Genomic DNA, 11135 nt, shown 5'->3' with positions numbered 1-11135 from the left:
TATTAGTGATATCCTGGAATAAAGAAAGAAGAAAATACTTTGATTTAAGTTTGATTTATTGGAAAACCCTTTAGTTTGATCCAGCATTAATCATTTAACAGAACAAAGAATAATCCCTTCATTGATTAGAGTCACTCTAAAAATAATTATATAAAATCTTTTTAATAAACGAGGGTCTCCTGATTTCTCTGGTACGGTCCATAAAGTGGAAGTGAAATAACAATATACAAATACATTTATATAAATAAACTACATACATTAAGAGCACAGAGAAAATTAAAGTTTCATGTGGAGCAAATGATCGTGGACAATTAGGATAAGGCTGTTGATGTGGTCGCCTTTCTCTTCCCCTCTGATAATAACAGCTAACATTTTTAACAACAATTTAACAATTTATCACTGTACAAAAATAAAAAGTATTTATGTTCATGTTGAGTCTGAGTCTGCAGAAGGTCGCAGTGCAGTGGAAGATGTCATGCCTCATTTCTGTATTAAAGACGCCAAGTCACAGTGGCCCCCAGTATTACAGGTCTGTGACACTGACTTCCCACTGTAATGATCAGAAGTTGATGCTGTAAAGTTAATATAGTTCCATGCAAGACATCAAGGTGGAACTATCTGTGTGGACACTAAGATGTGAGCTAAAGGGTAAGAGAAAACCTACACAAGTATGAAAGCTAGAAACGTGATATACATGTTCTTCCTGCTAGCTGTAATAATAAAAACATGTAGCAGATCATAAAAGGACTCATTCTTTATAAATAAGGAGACAAACAAAACACCCACATCATGAAGAACCTGGAAAGACTCATCCTCAACCAGCTCCGCCCTATAGTTAGGCCACATCAGGATCTCCTTCAGTTTGTTACCAGCCCCACCTCGGGGCTGAGGATGCCATGATATAACTGCTCAATCGTGCCTACGCCCATTTGGTCCAGCTGGTGAGCACTGTGAGGGTCATGTTTTTTGGGTTTTTTTTTTTAACTTTTTCAGTGCATTTAATACATCAGGTCAGTCCTGGGTGATAAGATAAGAGATAACATCAGATAAGATAACCTTTATGAGTCCCACATGTGGGAAATTTCTTTTGTTACAGCAGAAAGTTACATAGCAAAAATTAGAAAACACTGGAATAGGATAAGATGATAAGAATAAGAATAAGGTACTGTACACAATAGACTAGAATAAAATAAAATACTATATACAATAGAATAAAAATCTTGTAGTGTTTAAAGGAGATGTAAAACCACAGTCATAACAGGGGTTTACCACCATGAAACGGACCCCAGCTCAGTGGTGCAGCCTCAGCAATGAAGGTGCTGAACATGGTCCATTTAGACTCAATGTTCCCAGTCTCCCTCTGAATGGTGTTGAAACTCTGCCAGAGGAGACAGTGACGATCTCAAGGACAGGGACTTTTGCTATGTAAATTACTAAATTCACTTGAGAAAAAATATAAGTAAGTTAGTATCAACTAGTGGTAGGACTGAGCTAAAGTGCTATCTGGGTCCATCCAGGTCACTCACCACCCCTGGTGGACACAGGTCAAACTTATATTAGACAATAGAAGGAATGAATAAAAATAAAGCATAAACAAATTTTCAAATTGTGAGTGGGCAGAGAATTTCTACATGGGTTAAATACATAACAAGACCACCTATCTATACGCCAAATGAGATTAATTACACATGTCTAATTCACTATATTGCCACTGAGGTAAATGAAATGCAGCCTGCATGGTGTAATAAAATAATAAACATTATGAATTAGTATAACACCTGTTAGTTACTTCTTTTCAGGACCGGCCTAGTTTGGTTCTGAGGTGAAAAGCACTTTTGGATTTGCTGCCTCAGTTGTGGTCTGGAACCTGTACGTCGGTAAGATTAGAGCTTCCAGTGACTGTGAAGACTGAACCCAACGCAGACAGTTAAGACTATTCTTGAATTTTGATTTAATCAAGCTTTTGATACAAATTGGTGTTACGGTAGCTACGAGAGGGAGGGGTGTGTTCTTAAATTGCATGCTATTTTAAATTCATGTTGGGTACCTCCTAAGGAATTGTTGACCGCATTAATTAAGTCCACTGTAATGTTTAATTGGCTAAGTTAATCTGAAAATACCATTGCAGATTTGTTTGAATAATCTTTTTTCATGTCACTGATGGTGGTATAAAAAAGGAAGACATGCTCTTAGCAGACAGAGGAGTTGTGTGTTCAGTGTTTGCTATTATGTGCTCCACTTTTGTTCTGAAACACACAACTTCAGAAGACATTGATGGAGTACGGTTGAGCACCTGGAAAGTGAGGACGAGAATCAATGAACTTAGTATGATTAAGCCCCTTGAATGTGTTGAATCTTCCTGGCCAGTTGCTTCACCAAAAGGCAGATCACACAAAGCCCTGTTTAACAGCTCGTTTGGAAGTACTGTTAGTTTTTCAAAGAGCAGCAGGATTGTGCAGTCGCATATTTTAAAAGCTCTTCAGAATTTCTACAGGCTGGAAAGATGTTGATTCAGGGTTTTGGAACACAATTTAAACCAAAACACAAAATTTACAGGAGATGTAAAGTTTGATGCCAACAGTTTTTATTGAACATATAAGAAAAAAAAAAAGCTCTCTAGTATGTTCGACATAAGCACATGGAGGCCTAAAGCAAACAAAGATAAATAAAGATGAAGACTCCCGGGGAACGTCTGAGCTCCTTTATGGGAGATGAGTCATCAGCTCCTCCTCCTTTATTATATAATTATCCATATTTTATCTTTAAACTGAATTATCTACAATCTTAAACTGGATTTGTTTAATGTCAAAATGGAACACAACACTGTTAAAATGACACATTAGTCCATAAGTTATGTTATAAATATAAATAATAAATGAGCTTAAAATATGGATCACAAACAATACAAGAACATGGATCAACTTGTCAACATTGTCATTCCCTAAAATACTCCCTTTCCATCTGAAAAGCACTTCCCATTAATGTCAATCCAACTACTACATGGGTAGTTTTTGATATTTCCAAGTGTGATTCTGAGAAATAGTTCTTTTATATCAAGACCCAAAAATATCTCAAGCACTGTTGAGGCCATGCCAAAGAAAATGAAGAAACTTCAGTAAAGACAAAGCCCATAAACAATAAAACAATGAGGTCAATCCAGTGTATAAATTTCATTTAAAGAAAGAAAAAAAAAACCCCACCACCAAACAAAATCCCAACAGCAGTTCAGGCAGCGTACAAGTTAGCAAACAGTGCAAAGTTAGTCAACAGTCTTCTGCGTCAAACACCTTCAAACTGTGAACTTCGGAGGAAAAACTGATTTCAATAAGGGCTACCTCACACGTGTAGTTGTTTTTTCAACAGATATTACCAAGTGTGTTTTGGAGAAATAGTTCTTTTTATATCAGGCCACTAAAAATATCTCAAGCACTGTCGAGGCCATGCCAAAGAAAATGAAAAAACTTCAGCAAAGACAAAACCTATAAACTATAAAACAATGATGTCAGAAAAAGGTGATAAAAGTGCACACATTTTATGCTGCAAGACAAACTTTTTGTCTTGTCCATGTGTCAAAACAGAAACTGAGCTTCCGAAAGCCTTTTTAAATTTTCAGTTTTCAATGACCCAAACACTGTTTATGTGTTCTACCATCACCATTTTCTAAGAATGAAACTTAGCATGTAGCATGTTTTCCTAATTGCATTTGCAACTGTAGTGGAAAACTAAAATGTTTCACACAGGTGCTGCAACAGTGTGGTTTCTCACTTTTGTGAACTGGCATGTGTTATTTCAAGTTTCCTTCTGCCTGAATCTTTTCCAGAGGTGCTACAAGAATGTGGCTTATCACCTGTGTGAATTCGCATGTGTATCTTCAACTGACCCCTCTGAGTAAATCTTTTCCCACAGGTGCAACAACAATGTGGCTTATCACCTGTGTGAATTCGCATGTGTATCTTCAACGGACCCTTCGTAGGAAATCTTTTCCCACAGGTGCTACAAGAATGTGGTTTCTCACCTGTGTGAATTCGCATGTGTCTAGTCAAGTTTGACTTCCAAAAAAATCTTTTCCCACAGGTGCTGCAAGAAAGTGCTGTCTCGGAATTTTGAACACTCAGGCCTGATACGATTTGCTCCAACTCATTTCTGTGCAAGTTACCATCCTTGATTTCATCCTGATCTGTGTCAGGAGATTTGTGAGAATGGAGCTGGTCACTGCTTGGTTCTGGTTCACTGTGGTCACTTTCTTCACGAGCAGGAAAAGTTTCAGTCTCCTGCTTTAGAACAACCGTTTTTTTCCATTTCAGTGGTACGGAGTTCCAGCTGTTCCTCTTTAATCTGTGCAGGATCCTCCTGGTGTAGACTGGAGTTCTTCTCCTGGTTACAGACCTGCTGATTTGTGAACCCATCCTTGTCCTTACAGTCATGTTGTGGAAAATCTGAAGGGACATATCAAAAAACATACATTTGAGAAATTACAAGGCAAGCTTAACCATTAGCAGGTCTCTACATGGTAAGGATATGGCTTAGATATACCTATGAAGGCATGTTGTAGGGAGAAACCGTTTTGCTGCTTATGTGAAAACCATTTTGGCTGCTCATTTACAAATTCTACAAATAATATAAACAGATGATCTACGATGAGAAAATAAAGAAGATATAATCTAACAAAAGCACAAAGTGGGATCTCTTAAATTTTGTTATCAAAGTGCACAAAACATTTAAAAGTTTACTTAAAATTATTCAAAAACTTTACAGGACACTCACTGCAGGATTTATTTATTTATTGTTTAGATTAACCATTCATTGCCTTAAAGTTGGGGAGAATGGGAGGTAGAGCCTACAGCTTTCAGGTCCCTCTTCTGTGGAAAAAGCTGCCAGTTTGGATTCGGAAAACAGACACGCTTTAAAAAATAAAAAAATAAAAAAAAGATTAGGCTTAAAAATTTCCTTTTTGATAAAGCATACATTTATGGCTGGATCAGGTAGCCCTGATTAGGCTCATTGAGATTTAAACTGGGTGAGAGAACCAATCTTTCTTATACCTGGGGGTATAGAGTTGCACAGCCTGGGAGCAGAACAGCTAAAAGCTCTGCTTCCCATCGTGGTGAGGCGGAAGGAAGGCACAGAAAGCTGGATAGAAGAAGAAGATCCAAGTGAGCGGACAGAAAAGGTAGTGCTTAACAGGTCAGAAAGGTAAGGAGGTGCGAGGTTATGAAGGTGAGCAGAAGAAGCTTGTGGAATATCCAGAATTTCACTGGGAGTCAGTGAAGTTCCTGAAGAACAGGGGTGATGTGCTGGTAGGAGGGAGTTCTGGTGATAATGCGAGCAGCAGAGTTCTGAACCAGTTGAATCTTATGGAGGGATTTTTGGGGGAGACCATGCAAGAGAGAGTTGCAGTAGTCAATGCGGGAGGTAACAAGACTGGGCAAGAATGGATGTAGACTGGGTGACAAGAGAAGGACGAAATCTGTTAATGTTGCGTAGATGGAAATGGAACAGGTGAGATTATTGATGTGAGATTTATAGGAAAGTGAACAGTCTAGGATGACACAAAGGCTCTTAAGCTGAGGAGAAGGGAAAACTGTGGAGTTATCGATAGTGAGTCAGAAGTGGTTTGCCTTCAGAAGGTTGGATTTGGTGCCAATAAGGAGGATTTCAGTTTTATCCTTATTGAGCTTCAGAAGGAGTAATAAAGGTAATATTAAAACCAAGTAGCTACTGCCATTGTTGGAAACTGGAATTGGCTGGGCCACGCTATGAATCCTGGGATAGGTTGGGCAGCGAAGGATACACCCGACCCATCCTTCAAATCTGGAAATGAAGGACACATTTGTCGGCCGCATTTGGAGGAGTCTTTGAATTTGGACAGCCTTCATCGAGTCGCTGTAACGCAATGGGCCTACAAATGCAGCCTCTGAAGGATTTGATTTCGTGGCTCAAGAGTTGGGAGTTCGCCTTGTATTCGGAAGGTTGCCGGTTCGATCCCCGGCTTGGACAGTCTCTGCCGTTGTGTCCTTAGGCAAGACACTTTACCCGTTGCCTACTGGTGGTGGTCAGAGGCAGCCTCGCCTCTGTCAGTGCGCCCCAGGGTGGCTGTGGCTACAATGTAGCTTGCCATCACCAGTGTGTGAATGTGTGGATGACTGGATGTGTAAAGCGCTTTGGGGTCCTTAGGGACTAGTAAAGCGCTATAAAAATACAGGCCATTTACCATTTGATTTTATTAGCCGACGTAATCGTGACTAGTCGACAAGTCGTGGCAGCCCTACCCTCACCTAAGAGCCAACAGAGCCCTAAACAGGCCATGACCCCAACCCCGGGTTGAGCCCTCCAAGGAAGATGCTCCTGGGGAATGCACCGACGCCCCAAGCCTGTCGCTACCCCCACAACAATCACAACAGCAAAGGTGGGACCAAACTATGACCCCCCTCCACCCCCCACCCCCACTAGGTGATGGAGCTGGTCAAAGGAGCCCAGAGCAATTGATCTGATGTGGTGGCAGAGGTTGTATCAAGACTAATGTAATCTAATAGATAATTTCTATATTGGTTAGAATTAGGATTATTTTTCCAGTTCATGAGGACTGTTTTCTTGGCTATGCATAGGGCAGTGAAAACCATATGGGCTATATTCTTTTCTGTAGTGACATTATCTAAGCTGCCCAACAAACACATTAAAGGGGAAGTTGGAATGTTACATTTCAGACACTTCGATAAGTCTTCACATATCTCGCGCCAAAACTTCTGAACTGGTGGACAGAACCAAAGAGCGTGGATATAATTGTCCGATGAATTGGTTTGGCAGTGTGAACAGTTGTTGGAAGACGTGAAGCCCATCGTGAACATCAGATGACCTGTAGTGTACTTTATGTAGAATTTTGTATTGAATTAATTGAAGACTGGGATTTCTAATTAAATGAAAGGTTTTTAAGTATAATCTGAGACCAGAAGTTTTGGTCTAAGTTATGTTGGGTTCAAATATTGAGGAGGAGCACAGGAGGTAATCTACTTTCAAAATAACAACACTGATCCGCCCGGGTGGAGTCAAACGATGATTTTTGATTCCCGACTTACAGAGCATAGGCAGGTGTTTTATACCTTTCAGGGCTTAAATTTAATACGCCCCTTCAACGTCACTCAGATACAGTTCATACATAGGTTTCAATACCACAATGACTTTTAACACAGTTTAAAACTAACATTGTCTCCGTCTCCACGGCAGATGCTTCCTGTCAGCCTTCTGACTTCACTTCTCGTCTGGAACACCAGACCCACACCCTGCAAGAAACTGTTCCTCTTTTTGCAGAGACAATTTTGCAGTTGCCAGCAAACATGACTAACCTCTCACCTATACATGAGTCTATCTACTATGTGAGTGTGTGTGGGTATCAGCATGAAATGCACTCAGTTTCACCTCTCCCTTCACCAGCTGAACCTTGTAACCTTTTCCACCAGACAGAAGGCCAGCACGTACACATCTAAGATTATAACAAGCATTCAAAAGCATTTAAGATTATAGATTCAACTCAACAGTTTAAAGTGGTTATCACTGCACCTGTAATAAAGGCTAATTGGGTACCAATATCTTTAAACATCTGAATACAATATCAATACTGCAGATTGTATTATTAATGCAATGGTAATGATGATGATTATTAACAATAGCAGCAAAATATATCTCTAATCCTCACACTCCCTCTCTTGGTGACCCTCTTTCCTTAAAAAAAAAAAGAGGGTCACCACACTTTACGTGTGTCATTGCTCTGACCCTCTCTAGCCGTCCTCTGGCTCAGCCAATCAGACAACAACCTCATGTCATCTAGGTGGTCCAGTAATAAACGTCAGCTCCCCCCTAAGAACACTCCATGCGTGACATTAGGTTTTTTCTGGGTCCCTCTCTTGTGGTCCGTTAGGCCTCGGGCCTCCAGGATCCTCACCCCTATGCTCGCCGAGATCTCCTGCAAAGGAACAAAACACCTTTTCCTACGCCTCCCTAACTTACCATGTTCATCAACATCCTGTACACAAAACTGTCGCTGCTGCAAGTGCCTCCCCTCTGACCTAAAAGTCACCTTTCACAATAGATCACAAGAAAATCATTATAAGCGCCTATTCTACTAAAAGATCAAAAAGAAAACAACCATTTTAATCAATTAAGTTTAAACACATAAGGAATTACTCATGCGTAAATTTCATCAAAGCTAAACGCTGCCCAGAAACAACTCCTGTGTGTTAACACTAACTTCATTTTAAAACTCACATTTCCCGTGTCATAACCTGTTCTTGATATAGCATCTTTATTTCATTTTGCTCCTCTATAAACTAGAGTTAGCTTCCACAGTGGCCTCTTTTGTTAATGGCACGAATTATATCAACAAGTTTCTCTTCTTTCCTATCACTTGTTGCTAAGCAAGCTCAACTTCAGTTATAAGCTAAATGAATTTCAGGCCTTTGGCCTGACAGGTTTATGGATTCTATGTGTTTGTAAGCATGTGCGCCCTCTAGTCACTTAGCACAATAAATTGCCTGGACATTCGCGCCAAACAAAGCTTTTGACCTTCATTAATAGACTGAGCCACAACTCTTTAATAAGCACCAAAATGCAATGTGTAAAAATCATTTCTATGTATAAGCTCTCTCCTCTATCCTAAAAATAAATCTATGTAATATCTGTATGTGTAAGCCTGCATTATAACCACTTCTTCTAGAAATCAAACATTTTCTACTCCCACAATCTTCACTAGTTTCCCTATATCTTTTATTCCCACAGTTTCCCTTAAAGTTTTGTACACTACTTCTTATAAACACCGGCATTTTATCTTCTAAACAGGATTCAGTTCACTTTAATCCTCTAACCTTAACATTAAAAAAATAACAATTTTTGCCTCAGTTTTACCATATCTAGATTATCAAAAAACTCCAAAAGTCATAAAATGATCCTAAAACCTATTTCAAACCTTAAATTCCCCCTTTTTTGACACATCTCATGTGTCAAACTAAAAATGCTTCACCCAAGCTTAGGAAATTAAAAAAAGTTAGTCATCCCAACTTTGGTCCAGTCACACAAATTCACTCACATGCATTCACACCAGCTTTTTGCTGATAGTGGAGACTCCCGCGCAAGTAATCAGATTCTCCACCCTCAGCAACATGAGCTCATTCATTAGTCTTATTTTGTTTTAGGAAAATAGTTCTTTATGCTTTTGGACTGGATTGAATCGCTACAATACTTTTAGACAGGGACTTACGACCTGATTAGGTCCCCACAGGTAGCCTTCTCCTCAGCCAGTTGTAATCTGGAAAGCCGGGAAGCTGATAAATCCGCTTCCCATTTTGCAATAGGAAGTGATATTGATTCATCTGTTTTAGAAAGCATTCTGTATATTTTGGAAAGTAATTTGGGGGTTTTAAGAGTAAGAAATTGTACCACACTTGGTGGTGTTTGTAGTTCAACTTGACCCGCTTTAAATTTCTTTTTTACTATGGATTTAATTTGTTGATATTCTAAAAAGCTTTTCTTGTTGATCCCATATTGTGTAACTAGTCTGTCAAATGGAATAAATTCTGTTCCTTCTAATATATGTTCTAAGTATTTGATTCCTGCACCACTCCAATCTGGAAAGTTTATCATATTATTGTTTTGTAATATGTCAGGGTTGTTCCAGATAGGTGTACGTTTGCATGGGATTAATGAAGACTCCGTCAATTTTAGAAACTCCCACCATGCTGTCAGAGAAGAGCTGATGCTGACGCTTTTGAAGCATTCATGTCGTTGGATATTTGAGCTGATAAATGTTAGGTCTGAAATCTCTAGATTATTGCAAAGTGCTTGTTCTACATCTAGCCAAGGTTTGTCTAAGAAGGTATGTTTTAGCCATCCTGAGATAAACTGAAGAAGTAGTGCTGAAAGTTGGGTAGTTCTAATCCTCCTTTATCCTTGGTCTTTTGTAGTGTTTTTAAGCTAATAATTGGGGGTTTATTTTTCCAAAGGAGTTTGGACATATGAATGTAGAGACCTGAACCAATCTTGTGGCGGTTTAGTTGGGATTATTGAGAATAAATAATTTATTTTTGGTAAGACCATCATTTTTATAGCGGCAACCCTTCCCATGAGTGATATGGGTAGACATTTCCACCTAGCCAGATCACCTTCTACTTTCTTTAAAAGTGGGATATGGTTTAATTTAGTTAGATCTGCAAGCTTGGGAAAAACGATAATACCTAAATATTTTATATTTCCCGATTGCAGTGGTGTAGAAGAAGAATTATGGAAGGGGCAATTAATCAGAAGGACTGTAGATTTTGGCCAGTTAATTGAGTAATCTGATATTCTTGCAAGAGTTTATCAATTCAATCACCCCAGAGATATTGGTTTGTGAGTTTTGGGGAGAAAGTAACAAATCATCTGCATAAAGGCTGATTTTAAGTTCCACGTTCTTGCATTTTATGCCCTTAATAACTGAATTCTGTCTAATTGCTGCTGCTAGTGGTTCAATAGAAATTGCAAACAGTGAAGGGGAGAGTGGGCGGCCCTGCCTGGTGCAATAATTGTTTAAACAAAATCAGACAGGTGCATAAATTTTGGCACTGTTGTCATTTTATTGATTCCAAAACCTTTAGAACTAATTATTGGAACTCAAATTGGCTTAGTAAGCTCAGTGACCCCTGACCTACATTTACAGGTGAATAAATGTAGGTCAATTGTAAGTTTCCCTCCTCTTTTAATTTTCTCTGAAGAGTAGCAACATGGGGGGTCTACTCTCAAATGACCTGAAGACAAAGACTGTTCACAATCATGGTTAGGGGAAGGATACAGAAAGTTGTCTCAGAGATTTAAGCTGTCTGTTTCCACAGTTAGGAACATATTGAGAAAATGGAAGACCACAGGCTCAGTTCAAGTTAAGGCTCGAAGTGGCAGACCAAGAAAAATCTCAGATAGACAGAAGCGACGAATGGTGAGAACATTCAGAGTCAACACACAGACCAGCACCAAAGACCTACAACATCATCTTGCAGCAGATGGAGTCACTGTGCAACGTTCAACCATTTCAGGCACTTTACACAAGGAGATGCTGTATGCAAGAGTGATGCAGAGGAAGCCTTTTCTCCGCCCACAGCACAAACAGAGCCGCTTGA

At 39.4% G+C, this 11135-nt stretch overlaps 1 pseudogene; it reads right to left on the bottom strand.

The window, feature by feature from the left end:
• Positions 1-2261: 2261 nt before the first annotated feature.
• Positions 2262-5100, bottom strand: LOC148097489 (uncharacterized; annotated as a pseudogene).
• Between the last annotated feature and the right edge of the window lie 6035 nt (positions 5101-11135).

Source organism: Neolamprologus brichardi, chromosome 18 (assembly GCF_056152115.1).
Source record: "Neolamprologus brichardi isolate AB-2024 chromosome 18, ASM5615211v1, whole genome shotgun sequence".
Classification (NCBI taxonomy): domain Eukaryota; kingdom Metazoa; phylum Chordata; class Actinopteri; order Cichliformes; family Cichlidae; genus Neolamprologus; species Neolamprologus brichardi.
The sequence above is the reverse complement of the archived record's forward strand: the minus strand, read 5'-3'. Positions and strand labels throughout refer to the sequence as shown.